At 50.0% G+C, this 23,064-nt stretch overlaps 2 long non-coding RNA genes across 5 annotated transcripts in view; one reads left to right on the forward strand and one right to left on the reverse strand.

The window, feature by feature from the left end:
* LOC309647891 overlaps positions 1 to 23,064 on the reverse strand; it is a 102,776-nt gene that overhangs the window by 77,375 nt on the left and 2,337 nt on the right. For 2 of the 3 annotated variants that reach the window (XR_014256368.1, XR_014256370.1), the window contains exon 2: positions 1,684 to 23,041. This is a non-coding gene — a long non-coding RNA (uncharacterized lncRNA). The remainder of the gene's footprint in view (positions 1 to 1,683; positions 23,042 to 23,064) is intronic. The other variant, XR_014256369.1, reaches the window with a different exon arrangement.
* The window catches only part of LOC309647887, a 38,490-nt gene continuing 17,885 nt past the window's right edge, over positions 2,460 to 23,064 (forward strand). Inside the window, exons 1-2 of one of the 2 annotated variants that reach the window (XR_014256363.1) lie at positions 2,460 to 2,593; positions 17,749 to 17,950. This is a non-coding gene — a long non-coding RNA (uncharacterized lncRNA). Of the gene's footprint in view, positions 2,594 to 17,748; positions 17,951 to 23,064 lie in introns of those variants that run through there. The other variant, XR_014256364.1, reaches the window with a different exon arrangement.

Here is a 23,064-nt window from a genome sequence, read left to right on the forward strand (position 1 = left end):
GTCATTACACATTTGTCAAAACCATAGAATTGTACAAAACAACGAGTGAGTCTTAATGTAAACTATGGATTAAATAAGAATTTATCAATATTGGTTCATCAGTTGTAACAAAGGTACACACTACTGCAGGATGTTACTAATAGGGGACATTGTGGGTGGCAGCGTGAGGGTCTGTAGGAACTCTCTGTAATGTCTGCTCAATTTCTTTGTAAATCTAAAACTGCTCCTAAAAAAATTAACTCTATTTATTCTTTAAAAAGGAATTGATCTAGGCAACAGCCATCAACGGCTGCTAATGTACAAACAGCGGAACAACCGCAGGTTACGTGCCTCCTGATGGAAGAACAGAATACCACCCACAGAATAATGGTACCACAAAACAAACCAAAAACAAAAGAAAACTTGAATCTCATCAAACCTTTAGCTCTAGCTTCCAATCGGCAGAAAATACCATCGCATTGTAGAAAATATGCAGAACAAAGCAGTACATCCAACCACAACTCAGGGGTGCAACCCGCAAAACACAGACTATTGCGAACACTACAGAACAAAATTACAAGTTCTTTAACAAATAATTTGTAAAGAGAAACAAAAAAGATAGAAAGGGAACTCATAGATTAAAGAAACTTAGGCGACCTATCAAGCAATTACAATATAGGGACCTTCTTTAGATCCTGAGTCAAACAAACAAACTGGGCGAAAAAAACCCTCAGAACATGCAATAATAAACATTGATGAGACAGTTGGAAAGACTGAATACAAATTGGATATTTTATGATATTAAGAAATCATTGTTAATATTTTTAGATGTGATCATGGTGTTGTAGTTTTATACTTAAAATTAGAGCCTCTTTTGGCGATCAATACTGAAATATAAATATGAATGAAATAATTTGTTGATTAGCGTTTGCTTCCAAGAATCCAATGGGAGGGAGAAAGAATAGGGGAAGAGATGAAACAAGATGGACCAGGAGCTGATTTTTGCTGAAACTGAGTGAAGGGTAGAGAGAATCCTTAACCATCTCAAGGGTCAGAAAACTAAGGTCTGGGGGCCAAATCTAGCCCACCAACTAGTTTTGCACTGCTCATGAACTAAGAGTTACCTTTAGATTTTTAAATGGTAGAAAAAGACAAAAAGATTGTTTCATAACATGTGAAATCATATGAAACTCAAATGTTAGTGTCCACAAATAAAATTCTACTAGAACACAGTGACATCATTTATGTACCGTCTGGGGCTGCTCTGGGGCTATGACAGCAGAGTTGAGTAGTTGAGGCAAAGAAAAATATTGCTTTCCCTGGAACCCTCTCTCAAAGACTTCCCCACTTTCACCATTTGGCAAAATATACCCCATGCCTCATCTATCCCCCTGGATCCCTCCTGCTCTCCAACTCAGAGGGTGTCTACTACATTGTGAAATAATATTTTTCACTGAGTTAATCTTGACCTGAAGTCCAGGGTGGAAATTGCAACATTAACACATACATGGCTTGGCAGCTCTGGCTGGATTCTCATACAAAATTGTCCAGCCCAAGCCATTCGTTGATGGTCTGCACCCAGGCTGCTAGTCAAGCAAATGCAACTGTATATTAAAGCTACATACGTTTTACGTGACCCGTGGCAGCTGAACCCTTGAAGGCTGGTAGGATTTTCATGAAAGTCTGCCCATTGAGAGCCATTACCTGTGATTCTGAATTCCGCAGTGCAGGTGCCGGTGCAGCTCTGGGCCTCCGCTGTGGATTTCTGCTGAAGGCAGGCGACCTGAGCAGAGGACCCGCTAGAAAAGAGCGCCTGGGATTCCAGCCTCGGCTCCGTGCAGCCTGCTCTACAGACCCTCGTGTCGTCCGTCCTCATGACAAATCAGCCCTCAGGCCGGGTCTCTGGCGAGTTAACTGGGTGGGAACGAGGACGGTGGAAGGAGCCTGAGGCTGGAGGCTCCACACCTGCCCCGCTGCGGCCGCCCGTCAGAAGTAGTGTGGCTTGTGTGACAAGGGCTGGTTTGGACACGGTACGAGTACTCCTCAAGGCAGAGCTTGGCCACTGCGGTTGGGGTCAGAGAGCCTGTCAGGCAAGCCCCGGTCACGCCTTGGCGTTGACCTCACCACCCCTGGCAGGGCCCCCTCACCGGCACCACGCCCGCCGCCCACGCCCGCGCCGCGGGGCAGGCAGTTTCAGCCCCGCCCCTCGGTGCCCCCAGGGCGCTCCCTGATCAGTTTCCTCTGTAGCTTACTCCCCTCTGAGGCTGGCTTCAGGCCGCGGCCCTGGGAGGATGGGCCTCTGTGTGTGTGTGTTTCCCCTGATCCCAAAAGCACAGGGTGTGAAGCTTCCTGGCAGCAACAGGCTGACTTGGCTCCTCGGAGACAGGACGGAAACCTCCAGCCGCGATGACCAGGTCCAGGTCCCCGCAAGCACGGGTCCTGCCTTTCACGTGGCCGGAAGCCATGCCCTGCGTCTGGTGCCGGAGTTGGAGGAGGTGGAGAAAATGAAGCCCCCGCTGGGCTGCGCTCAGTCTGGAGCGGATGACCACCCCCTCAGAAGAGGCTGGAAAGAGGTTCTCTGTAAAACTTCCAGAGTGTCTGGATGAAGGTGGAGGTGGGCCCTTTTATTTATTAATTTTTTAATCTCTTTATTTCTTTATTGAAGTATGGTTGATGTACAATATTATATAAGTTACAGGGGTACAATATAATGATTCACAATTTTTAAAGGTTATATTCCATTTATGGTTATTATAAAATACTGGCTGTAGTCTCCATGTTGTACAATAGATCTTTGTAGTTTATTTTCTACCTAATAGTTTGTAGGAGGTGGGCCCTTTGAAACAAAGTCCAGGAAGCAGTGAGAGACTGAAATGAGAATAAAAGTCAAAATTCTCACCACAGCCCAGGCCCTGTTTAATCCAGCCTCTCTGTCTCTCATTTCATGCCACCTTCCCTCACCCTGACCTGGTCTCACAGTGGTCTTTACTCAGCTGCTCAAGCATGTACAGCCGCAGCCTCAGGGCCTTTGCACGTGCTGCCCTCCCCCCTGCCTGGAATGCTCTGGCTCCCCTTCTCCATCCTCCTCGCTTTCCAAGCCCTGACCTTTACCCTGCTCAGCCTGTAACCCACCCTTCTCTTCTGTTTGGCTCTGAGGGAGAGCTCTCCCCTCTTCCCCTTACACTTTCCCACAGTTGTTCTGTTTCATCCCTTTTTTGAGTCCTTCAAAGCCCCTGATACAACTCACAATTATTTCACTTATTGTTCTACATATTCATTTTTGTCTCCATCTCCCACACCTAGATTATAATTTCCTTCAGGACAGGCACCCCGTCTGACTTATTTTCCACGGCACACCCAGCACAGTGCCTGGACATAGCAGGTGGTCACTAAATGTTTACTGCATAAATGATGACTGATTTGGCAGTCACTGTGTTAAACCTTTTTTCTTATTCACGGTTCCCTCTACAATTAGGCTAAATGATGTTCTCAGGTTCGGTTGTTCGATCTGTGCTTTTTTTTAAGGCCTTTCATTCCTCCTGCTTTTTGTTCTCAGTCTCCTGGCCATTTTGATGCTCATTAACAATCCTTATCATGGAGTGGGTGGAAAAAGACATTTGCTTCTCTTTCACTGAGTCCACACAGGACTTGGTCAGACCAGAGCTCTAATTACTGGCTAAGCTATCATGTGGGGATTATTTATGACTCCAATTATCCATGAGATTTCTGTCCACTCAGAGCAGGCAGTAGTCAGAATAGGCCGACTGCTTTAACAAATAACCCCTAAATCTCAGAAGCTCAAATGAATGCCGTAGAAGTTCATTTCTCACTCATGAATGTCCTCCCCCAAGGAGTGACTCAAGGCTCCTTCTATCATGTGGCACTTCCATCTTCAACACCTGGCCTCCCAGGTCACCTTGATAGACAAGAGATCATGGGAAGACACCTGGACACCTCACCCTCTTGGCCAATAGTGATGCACACAGCTTGCACTCAGTTCCATTAGCCGGGTGGTCACACGGCCCCATGGCGATACAGGGACTGGGCAGAGGCATGAGAGATGAAACCTTGGTGGGCAGCCTTGTCCAGCAATAGCTCTCACAAGGGGACCCTGAGAGTCCCTGCCGTGGCAGCAGGTCACAGCCTGTAGGAAAGAAAGCTCTTGTAACTTCTTGACCTCCTGCCACTTCTCGTACCCTCTTGGAAGAGCCAAGTGCCCTACAAGCTCCAGGGCACCATCCACACAGCTACAACTGCCCTGGAACTGTGTAACGTGCAGCCCTGTTTAAGAGCACGAGAGAATTTTTAGGTACCTTCCACTTCCCTTGTTCATTGTATCCCTCTTCTTGGCTTTTCTCTGGAAGGCTCTAGCAGGTAGCGGTGCCCTAATGTGGCCCCACTGGCTGCCCGCATCCCTCAGTACCCTGCCAGGCCTATCAGCCCCAAGGGGGCTCCATTGGCAAATGGTCCTTTTTTCTCTCTTCTCTCATCAAATTCCCCCTTTTCAACATGGCTTAAATTGGGTGCTTGGAAGAGAGCAGTCCTACTGGGTTTCCTGCCAGTAAGTCGTAAAGGACCGACAACACAACACAACTCAACTCTGAGACACTTGCCTCTAAGCAGGAGGTCAGTGGCAGACACAGATCCGTGCAGACAGAAAGGGAAGGACTTCAGGCTGCCAATGGTGGGGTCATCCATTTTGGTGGGGAGGGCTTCCTGGTGTCCCTCAAATAGAACCAGGCAATGCCCTCTGTTTTGAAATGTAAGTTGTATGACTATTCAGGTATGGTGAGGCCAGCAGATCAGGAGACAATTGCTATTGTAAAGTAAGACTCACAGTTTCCAAGAGCAGGGCCACACGGGGAAGCACCAGGTCAATCAGGAGCCAGAGACGGAGGCGGGGATGATGGGGAAGAGTCTTCACTATGGTTTATTCACTGCAGGGGATGGACAAGGCAGGGGAAGCAGGCTTGGGATTGGCTTTGGGAACAGTTCAGCAGGCTCTGGGGTATACAGGCTATCCTGAGTTGTCTGGTTCCTGGGCCTGGGGTGATTAGGGCCAGGGACTAGTGGTCCCGAGTGTAAGAGCCCGATAGATAAGGGAGGTGGCTGGGATGTGGGTTGTGGGCTCTGGATTGGTTGGTTTGTATTTGAAAAGTGTTCTCACAGGCCAGTTGCTGCTTCTTTCTAGGAACTGGTAACCCTGGGAGGGGCAGTCCCTCCAGGAACAGCAAGGCCCACAGGTCAAAGCACCAGAAAATACAGAAACTCAAAGATGTGATAAATACACATCCTCCAACTAATAAGCTAATTAATGCAGTTCAATAGATGACAGTCCCGTCTAGCGGCAGGAGGCACATTTGGGGATAATGACTTGCCCTACAGTCCATTGTGCTGACGCCTCCCACCCTTCCCCACACCCCCAGCCCACGAGCAAGTCCAGTGGGCTCCAGCTCCAACATGCCCCAGACCTACTTCATGTCTTCCGTTCCCCCTGCCCCACGGTGCTGGCCTGAACCACTGCAGAAACCCTTTACTTGGATGTCCCCTGCCCTCCATCCCAACATAATCTGTTCACCAGAGTGGCCAGAGAAGGTATTTTGCTATTGCTTGGTTTTGTCCGTTTGAAGTTTAAAGGGTTCTTTTTTCCCACTTTTGTTTCTTCTGCAGTCTAAAGAGTTCTTCTGTAAACTTTCATGATAGCAATTTTCAAGCACACACAAAACAAAAGTGAATGTAATACCCCCCCAAAACCCCACCACCCAGCTTCAATACTTAGCACCCCATGGCCAGTCTTGTTTTAACTAGACCCCGACCCACTTCTCCCCTCTCCCCACACTATTTTGCAGCAAATCCTTGACAGCAGAGGATCTTTATAAGCAAATCAGATCTAGTCACTTCCTAGTTTAAAAACCTACCATAGCTTCTCAAGGTATTGACAGTGAAGCCTTAACCTCACTGGGGCACTCGGAGCACTGCTTGACCACTCGGATGGCATCTTCTCACTCCGCTCCAGCCAGGAGGCCCTTCTGTTCTTGGACTCTCTGAGTGGATCCCTACCTCAGTGCCTTTGCACTTGCTGTCCTGCTCCCTAGACAGCCTACTGCCCCACATTTACATGGCTGGCTCTACCGTGGCATCCACATCTCAACCCAGACACTCCCCCCATGAAGGACTGGCCAGTTCATCCCTCCCGCACACCACTACCATAACACTCAGAAATTAGTTCACTTGCTTGAAAAATATGCTTATTCTAAAGTCAAATCTCCAGAAAAGCAGAACCTTTGTCTATTTTGTTCAATGTTATATCCCCATGGCTAGACTAGTGCTTGGTCTATACTAAGCACTTACAATTTGTTGAGTAAAGCCAACAAAAAAGAATAAAAGTGAAAACTAATAACTATAGGGCAGTTTTATTGTTCTTTTTAAGCAGGAAGTAATAGGCAATCTCTTATATAATCCAATCTACAGGGAGTAGAGCCACATCGATGAATTATTTGAAGCATGTTGGGCTGATTCTTTTATTTTTTTTTAATTTTTATTTTTTGGCCATGCCATGTGGCATGCAGGATCTTAGTTCCCCAACCAGGGATCGAACCCGTGGTCCCTGCATTGGGAGCAGCGTGGAGTCTTAACCACTGGACCGCCAAGGAAGTCACTAGGGCAGTTTTTAAAAATAAACTTTTCTGGTGCTCTTATAATTAAATTAACTGATTTAATCAAGCATCATTTGTTAGGAAAAATATATTTATACAAATTTGTGTGAAAAAAAAAAACCACCTCTTATTGCTATATCTGTAAAAGATGCTAAGTGACCTAAGGTTTTTTTGTTTGTTTGGTTTCTGTTTGTTTCTTTGTTTGTTTGTTTTGGCTGCACTTCACGGCTTTTGGGATCTTAGTTCCCCGCCCAGGGATCAAACCCGTGCCCCCTGCACAGAAGCACAGAGTCCTAACCACTGGACTGCCAGGGAAGTCCCAAAGTGACCTGAGTTCTGATGCCGCATACAGGGAAAGAAAGTCAGGGGTGAAATGACTATTTGCAGTCCTTGCAAGTAGCTCATGCTTCCAGCTAAAGTGAGAATGGAGGAACTTGTGGCTTGTAAAGTTCATTTATATGATGAGACTACACTCTCCAGCTCTTAATGCCATGCCAGGGGGAGAAAAAGCCTCTAAGGAGACAAGAGTAATGAATTCTGAAATGAGAAGTAAAAGATTAAAATTTAGGTTCATTCAAGAAAAGCCTCCATTGAAGGCCTTTGAGTATTTGTGGATGGCTGATTGATGGAATGCAAATTATAAAGTGAAATTGCGTTGTGTTTTTAATTATTCCATATCCGATTTTAAACAAACACCCACATAATGTATTAATCGGTGAAAATCCATTCCAAAAACTCGTCCTTTCTTCCCAGCCCTGCACCCCACGCTCTACACCTACACAGCCCCGCCCTCATCCACCGCCTCTCCCCAACCTCCCCTGTCTTAGAATCGGGATTCTCTCTTCTTTCTGCCTGTAGGAACTTTTCTGTAGAACTGGGGTTCAGTATTCCTGAATGTGAGTGCGTATTGCTTTACGCGAAGTACGTGTAGTAGAAAAGTTTCACGTTGATTAAATTTGTATTCATCAGAGGCTTTTAAACTCCCTAGAAGGGTGTCCTTTTACAAAGCAAGCCGCACTCCCTGTAACTGCTCCTTTGTGCAAGGCCACAGGCTGGCCTGATGGAAAGCAGGCGGGACCCGGGACCCACGTGGGCGCTCCCTCTCCCGGCTCAGGCCAGCCTTCAGACAGCTGGGTGGGTGACAGGGTCCCCTCAGCCTTCTCCCACACGCCCCTCGTCTCTCAGGGAAACAACAGCATTATTGATTCAGGCACTGGTAGGAATGAGCAGGGCCTGGGCAGGCTCCCAGGATGCAAACCCTTTGAAGATAGAGAGCTCCAGGCAACCAGGAGCGCTCGGGGGCCCCGGGCCCAGCAAGGAACCCGTGGGGAAAGATGCGCCTGGCTTCCTTAACTCCGTGCCTGCCCCAGGCCTCCTGACCTCAAGGCCCTCTGTGGCTGGGCTGGCCTGGGCCAGCCTGGGAGGTTTGGAACACAAGTTTCTTTGAAGAAGCCACTTTGAGTTCTGTGGATGGCATACGTCCAAGACTTCGTGTACATGCAATGTCACTTTGAGCATTTTTCTGAGTGCCAGCGAAAGCCCTTTACAGGACTAACTCATTTAAACCTCACAGATCTCTGTGAGGTGGGATTAATGTCATTTTACACTCATTTGAGGAAATTGAGTCATGGAGAGGTCTGAAACCTACTGACATCATACAACTTGTAAGAGGGGGAGCTGGGAATGTACTCTAAGCCATTTGACATCAAGGTCCAACTTCTTGACCACTGTGGAGCACAGAGCCAGCACAGATAGAGATCAAAAACACAGACCCCCCCCGCTGTGTGGGATCAAATCCGAGCTCCGCTGATTTTCAGCTGTGTGACTTCAGCAGGTTGCTAAACCTCTGTGTGCATCAGTGGCTTTGAGTGCAGAATGGGACTCATGATAGGACCTATCACACGGGTTTATATGAGAACGAAATCAGGTGCTATATGTCAGTGCTTAAATGGTGCCTGGTAGATAATAAGTGCTCTGCGTCTGCCTTTGTAAGTCCTACAGCACCACTGCCCAGCTTGCAGAACCCTGTTTTTCTGGCTCCTTTTCCCACCTGCTCATGGAGTACACCTACCCCCTGCAAACCCATGCCAATTATTTCAGGCAGGGGGACTTTCTGGAGGAGGTCCTGTTAGATGCAAGTTCCGAGCTGCATCTCTTTCTCTCCGGCTGGACATTGTTCGGTGATGTCCACCTTCAAGGATGCTGCCTTCCAAGGTGCCTAGAACCTTTTCTCCAGGGCCTGGTAGACACGGTGGTCTCTCCAGACAACGTGGTGCCCACCCCCATCCCTGCCAGATGGGCGACCGGGCCCTGGCGCTCCAAGGCTGAACCAGCTCTGTTCTCTGAGCCCTCATTGTGCCAGAGCCATAGGGGACCAAGCTGGGCAGCTTGCCTGAAGGGCCTTGCAGAGCACTTAAGGGAATTGGCTTCCGATCTGTCCTCACAGAGTCCATGAGCTCATAGGAAGCTGGGCTGAGGGTCACATCTGAGGCAGAAATTAGAATTAAGCCTTCTCTGCAAACGCCTGAAGCTCTCTTATCAACCCGCACCCCCATCTCACCATTCCCCTCCCCTCCTGCGCCCACACCCTCCCTCAAACCAGGGGTTCTCAACCTGACTCAGAGCCCCCTGGGGTGGCCTGGGAGGTCTGCACTCCGTGAAACTGAGTGTGTGTGTGTACACTTCCTGGGAAGACCCCCAGAGTTATTGTCATGCTCTCAAAAGGGAAACATGATCCCCAAAATGCCAAGGATGCTGACTTCCATAGGGTAAGTCAATCTGTTAGGTTCGTTCTCCAGGAAAGACCCAGAGATGGAGTTAAGCACGCAGCCGAGAAACTCCTGTGGGAGGGGACCCATCAGGCAAGAGGGGCATCTCAACAGGGATTCTGGAGCACAGCCCGCCCAGGAAAGGAGTCCCGTGTTGGGCAGAAACACTGGGCCTTTGGACCACAGCCTTGCTCTGAGGTTGGCCTGGGCCGCCCGAAGAAGAGTAGAACCAGGTTTGAAAGTCGAGGCATGTCCTGGAGGAGCAGACAGCTGGATGCTGTCAGCCAGCCGCGCTCCTTGTAACTGGGCCTCAGGCCCTTTCTGGAAGGGGATCTGGGCCGTGCATCTCTGTGCCTGCTACATGCTCTGGGCGGCACTGCACACAGCTCCTGGCTGGTCCACCCCACACTCCATCTGACTTGCCCAGGAAGACCTGATCTGAATCCTACAAGTGGCCCAGCCTAAGCCAAGCTGGGCCCCTCACCCCTGACTTAGTGAATATCGGGTCCCAGAGTCCTGGGCCCTGATCTTGACCTGGGGAAGAGAACTAGGGGGATGAGATGCCAGGTAGGAGAAGTTATAGACAAGGGAAGCCCTTATCTTATGATTGGATTGTATACACGCTGGTTGTTTGGAATATGGAATACATTTTCTCATGGGAATTCTATTACAAATGTTTCCCGGGGCTTTTTTTGCAAAAACCTATTAAATTCATAATGATGTTGAAATAGTAAGAAGGGTCATCGGTCATCCTGAGCTCCAAGACCTGGAAGACGGCAAGGGCGAGCTCCCCTGAGTTGCCCAGGGAACCCTGCACAGTAGAGGACAAGGAGAAGTGTGCCAGCATTAGGGGGTAGAAGCATCTGCGGTGCGGAGCCAGGGGCGTCCCAGGGCTTCTGCTGCGAAGGCAGCAGAGAGACGTAGCACAGGGATGCAGAAGGACCAGGGGTCTGAGTCAGGGAGAAGTCCCTGCGGCAAAGGCACGCTGCCCTGCAGGGAGGGTACGCCGCATCTTTCTTAACCGGGTTTCTTGCCTACCATCAGCCCAGGCCCCTTTGCGACCACCCTCACGGAAAGGCTTAGCCAGGCTGGAAGGAGAACGCGAGACCCAACAAGCTCTAGGTTAACCTCTGGAATGCCGGGGCCTCTCATCCCAGAGCGCCGGGAGCCTCAGGAGCCCGCCCTTGGGGGACGTTCTGAGAGCGACCACTAGATGGCGTGTCCGCCCTTCCCTACTCCGGGAGCGCGGGAGCCCGGGCACTAGGTGAGGAAACTGGTCGTTTAATTGCCATTTAATGAGAAGGCTGATCCCGACGTGCCCTCCTCCTAGGGAAAGCTCCAGGCTTCTATCAAAGGGAACAGCTTATTTATACTCTAACATGAAGAAGCATCAATTAAACACATTTAATGTGACCATAGGGGGAAAGCATCTAAGGGATGGAATACAGACTTGTTACCGTTTAAAAATATCAAACCGCCCATTCTGGTCTTCGTGGCCTGTAGATTGGACCTGGGATGGGTCTCAAGAGTGCCTGGATCCCACGGAGCCCCGCCCCCTCCCCAGACAGGCTGAAGGTTGGGGGCTTGTCCAATACTCCACACCCATCAGGTGATCTTTGCGTCATACTCAATTTTCTTATTTGTCCCACTTGGACACTCACGTTGTCGGGACGTTCCTTACAATGTGGGGATTGAAAAATACAGTCATTGGTGATATTTTCTGCCTACTTGATCTGTAGGGCAGATTCTGGAAGATGCCATTGTCTGGACCAAAGTACACAGATCCAAACTGAATAAGTATGTGCCCAGGTATGTAGTATGTGGGAGCAGACTATGCACCAAGAAAACAATGAAGTCCTAAGCAAGTTTCACAGTTCTAAATTTGAGGTGAGGTCAGATACAGGGTGCTATTAAGGTTGTGGCTTAGTACATTACACAGATGCGCGAGGAAAGGCCCTCAGGAGAAATGCCTGCCTTTCCTTGGTTCCAAAAATAGTGATCTCAGAAGTAACTGATCCCTTTTATGTTAAACACTCATCTGTTTCCCTTTCTTCATTAACTCCTAGTGCCAAACTTGTGGCCCATTGGAGGGAAGTCTATGAACCTGAACAGTATACTTTCTATTTTTTCCTCACTTCCCTCCTGGCTCCATTGTATGTCAACCACCCTTATCTTTCCTTTTTCACTTGCTCCTATTTTCAGTGTATATTAAACTTATATTTTGTGTCTCCTCTGTAAACTCCCTTAAATCCTTCCTTTGTGGAACAGAGCAAAATGCAAATAAAATAAAATGAACATCAGATGCATTCTTTCTGTGGCACAGCGTTAGGTCAAAGGGCTCCTGAGTATTTGTTGCCTGTACTCCTTTGTAAGAAAAGAGAATTTTAAAATTCTCTGCCAGCCTACCTGAGTGGTGACATTTTCCAATGCTATTTATTTTACTTACCAGCATCTTTAATTTTGCTTAATCTTTGATTTGGACACCTCCAAGTTGTGTCTTCTAGACTTTTCTCTTTTGTATGTGATACACAAAGCCTACTTTTTCTGATTTTCTAAACTTGGAAAGTATATTCTACCTTCTCAGAGGACTTAGGTAGCAGATTCATTTTTAAGAATTTTAGATTGGTTTACAGTCCTATTATAAATGATTGCTGAACTTTTTTGCAAATTAAATTAAATTCATAATGATGTTGAAATAATAGGAAGGGTCATTCTGAGCTCCGAGGCCTAGAAGACCCACAGCAATATCATTTCACGAGTCTGGCTGGTGCCGTGGAAACATAGGAAGAAACAGAGAGAAAGTCATGGCAGGTTGACTCGAAAACTCAGATATCCCCAAAGTAATACACTTTTTTGGCTGCTGTTGCTATGACAGATAATGAGACAGTCTTTGAAGGCCTCAATTCCTGAATCTCAAAGATTCGTCCCCCAAAATCTGAACACAGTAAGCACTCAGTACTATTGTTCAAAGAATAAATGAGTTCACACAACCAAACCAAGAAGCTGGGGAAGAATGAATGAATCTCCTGGGTCAGGCCTTGGCAGTTCCATCCCCTAGGTCTCCAAGTGGGACTGGCCAACTTTCAGAGTTATGAAGATTCGCTAAAATGATGTTACTGTGGTTTTCTCAAGGAGGAAGTAACTAGGCAGGAAAAGGCCAGTCTCTGGGAAAGGCAGCTTTGAAGGAGAAAGATCTGGTGGCCCAGGAAACTTCTCTGGGAAAGGGCCTGGAACATTGCTATTTTATCAAATGTGCCCCCTCCCTGCCCTCTCCCCCGACCTCCCCTCCCTCGAGTGTTTGTAACTTGCTGTATGAATGCCAGCAACGCGTAACACCGCCATCCCGATTCCCATGCCTACTTCTGAATGCTTGTCCTGAGAGGTTTTCTATTTCCAAGGGTTTTATGTCATTGGCCAGGCCTAAACGTTTAAGAGAACAAAGAGGGTAATTAGTCTGCGGGTTTGGGCTGTGTAAACAACTGATTTCTCTAATTCAGGTCAAAAGCTGGACTTGCCAAGGACATACATTTTTACTGAAAGTGTGCATTTAGATTAGAACATTTCACCCATTGGTATTTTTTCAGCTCAACAGACGGGTCTCCTCCCTGGCTCCTGTCTCTTTGGCTTTCTCTGGGATTCCTTTTTCAGGATTTTTGAGCACCCCAGTGCCGTAGGGCTGGACTTTACGAGAAGCAGGCAGTGTTTGGTGTGGAGGCCTCTCCGCAGACTGGAAACATTCACTTTCCCGTCCAGCCTCCCTCCCTGCCAAGGAATCAGCGAGCCTGGGGGAAATGCTTTCCCTACTGTGTTTACAAAGCACTAAATTTTCAGTCATTAATTCCCTTCCTCCAGAAGGAGCCTAATGGAGTTTTCTACTAGTCACTGAGATAGCAGCTATAACCCTGAAAGATCAAGAAAGCCAGAAGGGCCTAAAGTGAAGTGAGAGACAGGGGACAGACTTCTCCCGCTTCAGAGGGAAATAGTTTGAATATCTCAGTCACTACCTCACGCACTTGTTTATTTTATTTTCCTTTCGAGAACGTTCAGAAGTGTTGTGTAGATGGGGCCCCATCCTCCCCCCGTGCGTGCGTTCTTTGTCCTGGGGCTGCTGGCTAAGCTCTTCCCACCGTGGCGGGGAGGCTCGGGGTCTTGACCCCCCAGGGGCAGGCACCAAAGCTGGGGTGCCCGGAGCGCCATACAGAAAGGGGCCTGTTTTCCCGGTGCTCAAATTACTCCTTGCAATCCAGGCTTCCAGGCAGACCCTTAACCCTCTCGGGGCCAGCGGGCTGCAGGGAGCCGTCCTGCTCCGAGCACACGCCTGCCCGTCTCTGGGAGCCCAGACTGCCCTCTCCGGGCTCTGGGGCAGGAGAGGGGCACCATTCCTGGTGGGGACACTGCTCCCCGGGCAGAGTCACAGGAGCAGCCCTGCCCCCGGGCCCCCTACAGCTCTATGACGAGCCCAGGGAAGACTCCCCTTGCCTCCAGTGTGGATTCGTCTTCTAGAGAATTCCCTGAGACTCCAGGCGGCTGTAAGTGTTGCCGTGGCCAGACTGGAGGCAGTGGAAGCTGTGTTGGCAGGAAAAGCATCAGCGTTCAAAATACGGCCCACAGGCCCCCGCATCAAAGTCACCAGGAAAATGCAGACTCTCCCTCACCGTCACCACCAGCCCCGCCACCTCCAGAATCAGAATCTTCCCAGGGATTGGGGGGTGACGGGGCTTCAATACAGGGCAGAGACCGAAAGGGTTTCTGCACCAGCCTCTGGGTCCCCGAAACAGGCTGCCCTCCTGGGCTCCCATGATAGTCTGAGCAGACTTTCTTCCAGGTGTAGAAATACCAGGCTCCCCGGGAGGCAACGCTGCCTGGAGGCTGCAGGGGACCTCTGAGGCGTGCCCTCCCAATGCAGTGCAGCAGGCTGTGCCTGTCTCCCCTCCGGACTCTGAAATCTTCTCGTGTGTGCCGGTGTTGTTTTCATCTCCATGCCCCTGGGTAGGATCCAAGAGAGAATTCGAATCCCTCCAGAAATCCCTCGATAGCATGGATTTTGGTTACCCTGGCGATGGCCTTGGTCCCCCTGGCCGCCTGTTTGGCATTGGATCTGGCCCTATCGTGTTCGCATCCCCAGAGACACTGCCATGAACCTTCTCTGGAGGAAATTTACAGAGAGACCTGAGGATCAGGGCCGCCTTAGTGGAAGGAATTCCCTACCTCTGACTGCCAAATGAAGCCAGGGCCCCTTGGCCACCGGGGTAGCCCTTGAGACCCATCTCCTCAAGGAGACTTTCGAAAGGATGCTGGGACATTCTTCCTGTGTGAGCCTTTCCTCTGTGCCATGCCTGTAGAAGCAAGGAGCTGGGAGCCAAACCCTGGCCCTGCCTGTCATTCCGTGTGGTCTTAGGTACATTACTCACCTTCTCTGAGCCAGAGATTTTCTTACCTGTAAAAGAGAAATAATCATAATAATAACAATAAAGATAACGTCCCTGCAGCTTTGAGATGATGTGAAACATGTCTGTTCCCCCCCACCACCCCCGTCCCTGCCTATAGCATTCTCACCAGGCATCCAAGCCGGGAACTCAGGCACTGGGCCACTCAGGGAAATGGTACCAGGGAGCCATTCTAACTGCCTACGTTTGACATCCAATCTGTCACACCTGATATTTATTCCTGAGTTTGAGGGGAGATAATTATTGTTTTGTGGGAGGTGGTCTGGCCACGCCGCGCGGCACGTGGGATCTTCGTTCCCCGACCAGGGATCGAACCCCTGCCTCCTGCAGTGGAAGTGCAGAGTCTTAACCACTGGACTGCCAGGGAAGTCCCTGAGGGGAGATAATTATTGTTAGTTTTTTAAAGCAACAGTTGCCCAGGCTGTTGACGATACCTCCCATCAAGGCATATGCTCCACCAGGCTAGGGAGCGGATGATACTAAAGCCGTCTTGCTTCTTGGATTTTCTCCTGAGCCCTGCCATGCTGGGGTGACTCTGCGTATAGTAAATATTTAAGCACATGTCTTGTGTAACGGTCACCAATCTGGATGCAGAGGGAGCCATGGAGCAACACGCTGTCACCTGCCTCAGCGTCCCGGCTTCGAGAGAGACGGTGTGATGCCAATACCAGGAGTCTCTTGGCTACCAGTGGCTGATGGGTGGCAGAATTCTGTGGCCTGTTAATTGTCTTGGAAACAAATCCTTGAATTGGGAGAGACAGAGAAAGGAACTGTAATTAAAGCTTCCCTTGGGCAAAATTTCCCAGTGATGGGAATTAACACATTTCTTGTGTGCCCGTTAAGCTCCAGGCTCTAAGCTGAGAACGTTACATATACAGATCTTCCTTGACTTACAGTGGGGTTACGTCCTGGTAAACCCATCGTAAACTGAAAATATCTTAAGTTGAAAATGCGGTAAATACACCTAACCCACAGAACTTCAGAGCTTAGCCCAGCCTACCTTCAACGTGCTCAGAACACTTACATTAGCCTACAGCTGGGCAAAATCACCTAACACAAAGCCTACTTCACAATAAAGTGTTGAATATCTCATGTCATGTATTGAATTCTATGCTGAGACTGAAAAACAGAGTCTGGGTCCGGAATGGTTGCAGGTGTATCAGCTGGTTACCTCTCGATCACGTGGCCGGCAGGGAGCTGTGTTCGCTGCCGCCGCCCTGCATCACCAGAGAGGCTCGGGCCACAGATCACTAGCCCAGGAAAAGATCCAAATTCAAAATTTGAAGTGCTTGAAGGTTTCTGCTGAATGCAGACTGCTTTTGCACAATCGTAAAGACGAAAAATCATAAGCCGAAACATCGTAAGTTGGGGACCATCTGTATTGAATCTTTTAATCCTTACAACAGCCAGAGAAGGGGCTCTTATTATTGTCACCAAGAAATGAAGGCTCAGAGAGGTTAAACTGTCTGCTCAGAGAACGAGGGGGCTAGAGGATGAGGCCAGAGTTGGGAGCTCTGCTGATGGAGAGAGGGAATCCGTGCTGCTCTTTTTAACCCTGCAGCCTCGTCAGTAACTTACCTTCAGAGACTTAGAGAGAAGCCTCGTGCTGGTCGGGACGCCTCCAGGTCTCTCCCAGGTCAATGCTAACCTCTGATGCCTCCTGGATGCCCACTGGGCAAATATATTCTGTCCTATCTCAACGTATATATTTAGTAAGACTCAAGGGAATGGAAAGACAGAGACAAAAGTAAATAGAACAATGCAGGATTAAGGGACTGGGCAGTGAACAGGACCAAGGAAGCCAAACCGTAAGAGACGTAGAGCCCGCTTCACCCTCACCCTCCCGTCACCCCGGCCCCTGTGCCCGCTCCCTCCTCCCGCCTCTCCTCACACAGACCTCAGGGTTCACCAGCCACAGCAGACCCTTCCAGCCTCTGTTCCCTGCATCACCCACAGCCATGTCTACGTCCACACTTCCTCCTTACACAGCTTGGTGCCTGAGCTCCCTGGTCACCCCCACCGAGGAGTACAGCCTGCTTGTTCCCTGCTGGTTTATACTCCTTTTGCGTGGCGTCATAATCGCATGTCTATACGTGTGTCCCCCTCTATGAACTGCCCGCTCTTCAGAGGGTGGATCGTCTTGTGTTCATCTATGCTCCGCGCATATGTCGTCCAGGGCTTGGTGCATGGAAGGCGCCCTATAGATGCCAAATGGCGGAGGAATGAAGGCATAGTGGCCTGGAAAGAGAAATTACGCATTTCCAATCCATATTCTGTGACAGGAAGGGTCTGCTCATTGCTTTTGTTGCAAACTTAATGCAGTACTTTCTCACTCAAAGATAGTCGCTATGACTTTGTTTCCTCAGGTAGTAAATAAGCTTACACTGTCTCATAGATATCTCCTAAGGAACAACCAGGAACTAAATAATAACCTAACGTTCACAAGATCATAGGAAAACGAGAATAAGAAGACCTCTAGAATTCAAAGATAATTTTTAAAAAAACCCTGGAAAACCAAAGTTTAAAATCTTCAAGCAGGTATTTTAATAGATACTGGGACAATTCATTTCCCTTTTAAAGAATCACTTCAACTCCAAAATGTCTGTTGAATATCTCCCAAGTGCTTGACGCTATGAGGAAAATTATTAAGATCGCCTGCTTACAAAGCGCTTTATACTTCTCAGCACACTTTCACAGAATTGCTTCTGTGTTTCTGAGTTTCCTCACTGTGGCTGGCAGAATAGTGCCCCCAAGATGCCCACGTCTTAATCCCTGGAAACTGTGAATAGGTGACCTCCCGTGGTAAAAGGGACTTTGCAGATGGGATTGAGGATTTTGAGATTGAGATTATCCTGGTTTATCCGGATGAACCCAGTGTCATCACCAAGGTCCTTACAGGATGAAGTCAAGGGGTCCGAGTCCGTCCTAGGAGATGAGGCGAGAGAAGCAGATGGTTGGAGTGATGTAGCCGTGAGCCAAGGAATGCAGGCAGCCTCCAGAAGCTGAAAAGGACACGGGAAGGATTCTCCCTAGAGCACCCAGGAGGACTGAGGCCCTGCCGACACCTTGACTGTAGACTTCTGACGTCCAGAACTATGAGGTAATGAATTTGTGTTGTTTCAAGCCACTGGGTGTGTGGTAATTTATGACAGGTAATTTAATACACACATCTTTACAACGCAGATAACAATAGTCCTTACTTACCTCATAGGCTGTGCTGTCAGGTGAGACACATGACAAAGACAAGGCCATTTAGTGACTTAGTGTTACCAGAGCATTATTATTTTGTTGTTATTTGTTTGGGAGATCTTATCCTGTGAGGTCAGCAGATCTACCTTATACTCATGAAATGAACCCGTATTAAGTCCTTACTAGACACCGGGTCCTGCAGTAACGCCAGGGACCCTAGAGGAATCCTGGGAGCTCCTGGCAGGAGGCGAGGCAGACACCTCAGCAGGGACAGCCAGCACGGGTGACAAGGCCAGTTAGCAGTAACCCCAAGATTGGAAGGGACCCAGAGGAAGGAGAGTGGGGCTAACTGGGAGGTCCCTCTCATGAGGAGAGCCTTGAGCTAAAAAAGGCAGACGGCAGAGACCACCAGGCAGCCCAGGGGAGGGAGCTGCAGGCAGGGGGAGCCAGGGACCCCCCCCCGGGGGGGCTGGGCGGCTGCCCAAGATCCCACAGCTGAGACCTAGACCTTCCGTCCCCTGCACTTTCTGCTGCTTTGGGTCGCTGCACATATGACTAAGCTGCTGGCGGCCCTCAAGGAATATATCGTCTACAAAGGGACAGCCAGATGCACGCTGAGGGCACAGTTTAAGTCAACCGTAGAAGTCCCTGTCTGAGAGAGTTTAAAAGTAAACGGTGGGGGAAATTCCACCAGAAAGATGTATAAGCACTGGACGTGGGGAAGAGTTCAAGAGGCAAGGATGGGAGTCAGAACTTCCGGGGGGATAGGGAGTAGATGGCTGGGGGCTGGGGGTGAAGGAGGAACCTTCTCAGTGTGGAGGCTGGTCCTCCCAGAGGCTGGCGGCTGGGCCAGTGTGGGGAGCAGGCCAGCACAGAGACCCCCCAGCCTCTGGGGGCGTGAGGATGACAGGCTGAGTACAGGCGGTCCCATAGGGCCTGAAAGCTACGTCCAGCTAAGACTTTATGCTGAGGGCGTTTGGGAAGGCCTGCTGAAGGGTTTTTGAGTAACAGGATGAGATCAATGAGATCAATGTGTTAGGGATTCTTATGGGTCTGTCTGTAAGACAGGGACTTACCTTTCTGGTGCCTGCTCCGTTGTTATTTGTTGGACTGAATTGAGATTTGCAGGATGGATTGAAAGAACGGGGAAATCTGACATCTGATCTACATCCCACGTGCTCACTCCTCATTGGAGAGGAAGCTAACGGTTGCCAGCCTGCATAAGGACCGCAAACCCTAGGATTCACAAGAGGTTATAGAGTCACCTCCAGCTTATCTTTTCTTGTTGTTGCCTTTCATCTTTCCTCGTAAATACTAAATGTTTCACTAAGTGCAAAATGAAATAACACTTTTTATACTGAGTATTGGCTCTTTATAACTGAGTGTAACTGAGTCTTGACCCAGTTGTAAAACAGGAGCTTGAACGTATTCGTTCAATGCCAGATTCTGATGGGAAGAAGCAAAGTGCTGCCTGTCTTCTGAGCCTTCGCTTGTGACGATCGCTGCCCAAGCCCACCCCACATGGCGGGAGCTGCTGAAATGAATCGGTGCTCAGCTGCCAAAATGTGCCCCAACTTGTGCACCAGAAATAATAGTGACAATATGACGCAGAACACTAAGAACCTGTTAACAAGTATAATAGCAAGAAATGCAACTTGATCTTGGACAGAAGGAGGAGCGTCGGTTCATAGACCCGAGAGACAGCAGGAGCACCGCGGGGACCACGGGGGCAGGGGTTCAAACTCAGACAGAACCTGCAGGCCGCTCTCGCCATATGCTGCTCTCCGCGTTTTGGTTTCATTGTCACCAGAAGGTGGTGGACGCTTTTCTCCAGGAGGTGGGGACCGTGACCACCAGCGGCCCCCAGGCTCTTCTCCCAGAAAGGAGCACCTCTTCCCCACCAGCTGCCATCCCGATGCATCTCAGGGAGGGGCTGGCTCAGACGTCCTCCCCTCCAGGGGAGGCAGAGACCTGGAGAGGGAGGGATGACAGCTCCCATTCGGGGACCAAAGGCAGTTCCATCAAAGGTGGGGGGAACAGGCAGCCAGAGCAGGAAGGAGTCATTCTGATCCAGGACGCAAACTTCAGTGTATACACAGCAGCTTGTGGGGAAAGGAGGCCTGGGAAGGCCCTGTCATCTCCTAGACGTCGTCACCGGGGTGTCCAGGTCCTGTCCGGCTGCCTCCGATTTCTGCCAAGAGCCGCCACTTACCCTCCACTCCCCTGACTCAGTGTCCCTCCCTCTGTGCTAGAAACTCAACCCACCCCCAACCCCTGCCGTGGAGGTAACAGCGGGCACAGCCATGAGAAAAAATGACAGAGACAAATAAAGACCTAGCATTCTGGTTAGTCAAAGAATCACGGAAACCTGTAGCTTAAAAATGTCAGGTGTGGGTGAAATCAGATGAGGAAAGCAAGAGTGGTACTTCAGAAGTTTGCAGACACCTCCCCTAAATGACTGTGAATTTGGCACCCATGGCAAAGGATAAGTGATCAATCGTCATTGGTCTTTGTACTGACCAGTGGCTCAACCTTGACCACGGACAATCCCACTTGTTGAGAAAAAGGCCTGGCACAGGGGTAAACTGTTGACTTACTTTAGGGATAGCACAGTTGTATCTGTGCATTCTGCATTCCACTGCTGTTACCACCAGTGCCTGCCCTGCTGTTCGCAATTGTTTTCAGTCCTCTGGCACCATTGATCCCTAATCGACCCCAGATTCCTGAGCGCCAGGAGCCTGCCCCGACTTGCGTCTGGCTGGCCCGCTGCGCACCTGTCCATTGGTGGCGTTCCACTGAGCTCAGCCTGGAAGGCTACCCTCCGAGCATGAGCCAGCCGAGCCCTCGGCCGGGAGGCCAGCCTTCTCCAGGCCTCAGCGACAACAGAACCTCCCTGTAGCTAAGACACATATTTCCTCTTACGCGAAGCTATGCAACACACAGGCCTTAATTTCCTGGCTCTCCGGCCAATAGAAATTCTGTCTGAGCTTGATTATTGGACAGCTGGCTGGGCTGGTTGTAACCTAGAGAAATGTTGAAGGTGGGTTGGCCGCACTCAGACGAACTCTGTCCCTTCACCCCAGGGCGCACCCTGAGCCCCAGCCAGCTGGCTTTCAAAATCTCCCGTGGGTGAGCGGGTGCCTGGGTGGGCACAGCTCTTCCGCCTCCCCATCCCTGATGACAGGTGGCCCTCGTGTCATCTGGTGCACAGAGCAGAGTGGGTTCCTGCAGTGAGAATGCGCCCCGCACGTCAAGGGCAAACTGGAGTCTCCTCTGCTCCCAGCTGGCTCTGCTGGGGCGGCCTGGGGCCTCAGGGCGTCGTGTTTGCTGGGGACCGCGTGCAGCAGTGGGCTCACAGGTGCCTTGGCAGCCTGAAGGAGGCTGCATTTAAGCCCTGCGCTAAAACGACAGAGCCTTGAGGCCCAAGGTTTATTGGGTGTTTCTAATAAAGGTGCAGGGCCCAATGTTCCCTGGGGAATCCACACGGCGCACATTCATCTGGCCACATGTGCACTTTTAAGATCTTAGGCAGATCCAGACCGGGGGCCCCCGTGCCCTTCCAAGCATCCTCCTGGTCTGCCTTTGAAATCAAAGCTAGATGGTCAGATCCAGACAGGAGGAGGAGTGGTGCTGAGCCTCGGCGAAGCATTAAACGCTCAGAGAGGAATGGCTCCTTGATTGTAGACAAAAGTTTGTTTTCCTCTTAAACCACGGACCTGGAATGTGCTCTCTGATGATGATTACAGGATGAATCAGCACTCAGGTGATGGAAATCAGGCCCGCGCTCTGCTCACGGTATCCAGGCTGCGGGGCAGCTGTGGCCTAATGAGATCCAGCAGCCATGCTCAGCTTTCCAGCGGGCGCTTGGGGGAAGGGTGTGCAGGCGCTGTTCTGAGGGGCTCCCTGCCCGGCTTGGGGGCTCAGCAACCCCACTGCCTGACCCCAGGGCTCTGCAGGTGTGCACCAGGGTCAGCCGCTCGCACACATGGACGCCCTATCTCTCAGGCGATAGGACGAGTGTAGTACCGAGGCCAGAGCTTTCCCCAGGACCGCCTCCCCAGCTCAAACCATGACCTAATCGTCTGAATCTCTCATCATCACACTAACTGTGTCTGCAAAATGCAGGTAAAATTTGCTCCTTTTGCACCTGGTGGAAATGATGTCTTCATTCCATACAGAATGAAGTCCCAAGATAGCTCACCTACAATAATGTAAGATCGGGTGGCTATAAAGTGAGGGGTGATTGATTTCCTGCCCTCTGCACCGAGCTCACGTGGTCATTTCACCTACCCCATTATAACACAAGCCCACATTTTATGAGACTGAATTTGGGGGGCCCTGCTTAGGAATTTACTATATTTATTAAGAACCCAAAGTATGCAGAGAAAAAGGCAAAGCACACAAAACGACCCTCCACCTGCTGCCAGGGCCACTCTGGTGAAATGCTACCATCGAGGACGTTTCCACCCGAAGGAGCTCAGATTTGAAACGCCCGTGGTCCTTGTCTCTAATCAGTGGCCCCCCAGGTAGGGCGTCAACAGGTGAAGGGGATGCACGTGGCCCTGGGGATGACATTTAGCCATCAGAGGTGCACAGGCGAGGGGTGGAAAGACGGCTCAGGGGAGAAGGCGAGGCAGGACACTGCTCTGGTCCTCACAGGACAGTAGACCCAGACCTGGCCTTGTGAGTAAGCTGCCTCCTCACACAGCTCCGGGAGGGAAATGTGGCCAGTGATGAATTCTCCGCCGTTTTACGTGGCAGGTGAGCAAAGCCACCAGGCCCAGCTGTTCCTTCCAGCCTCATCTTCCCAATCACCATTATTGGAGCCATTGGTCCTGAGACAAGGAGCAGCCTTGGGAGGCTGGACACCTTCTCATCACTAGCCTTGCCTCCTGTCACTGTAGATGCCGTTCTTAAAGGAGCTCCGGCTCCTGAACAAGAAAGAAAAGTGCTTCCTCTGCAGCTTCAGCACAAAAGATGACCTTCAAGAGGAGACATCCAGCTCTAGAGGGCAGGGGAGGAAAT

This window comes from Balaenoptera physalus, assembly GCF_965194825.1.
Source record: "Balaenoptera physalus genome assembly, chromosome: 18".
Taxonomy (NCBI): Eukaryota; Metazoa; Chordata; class Mammalia; order Artiodactyla; family Balaenopteridae; genus Balaenoptera; species Balaenoptera physalus.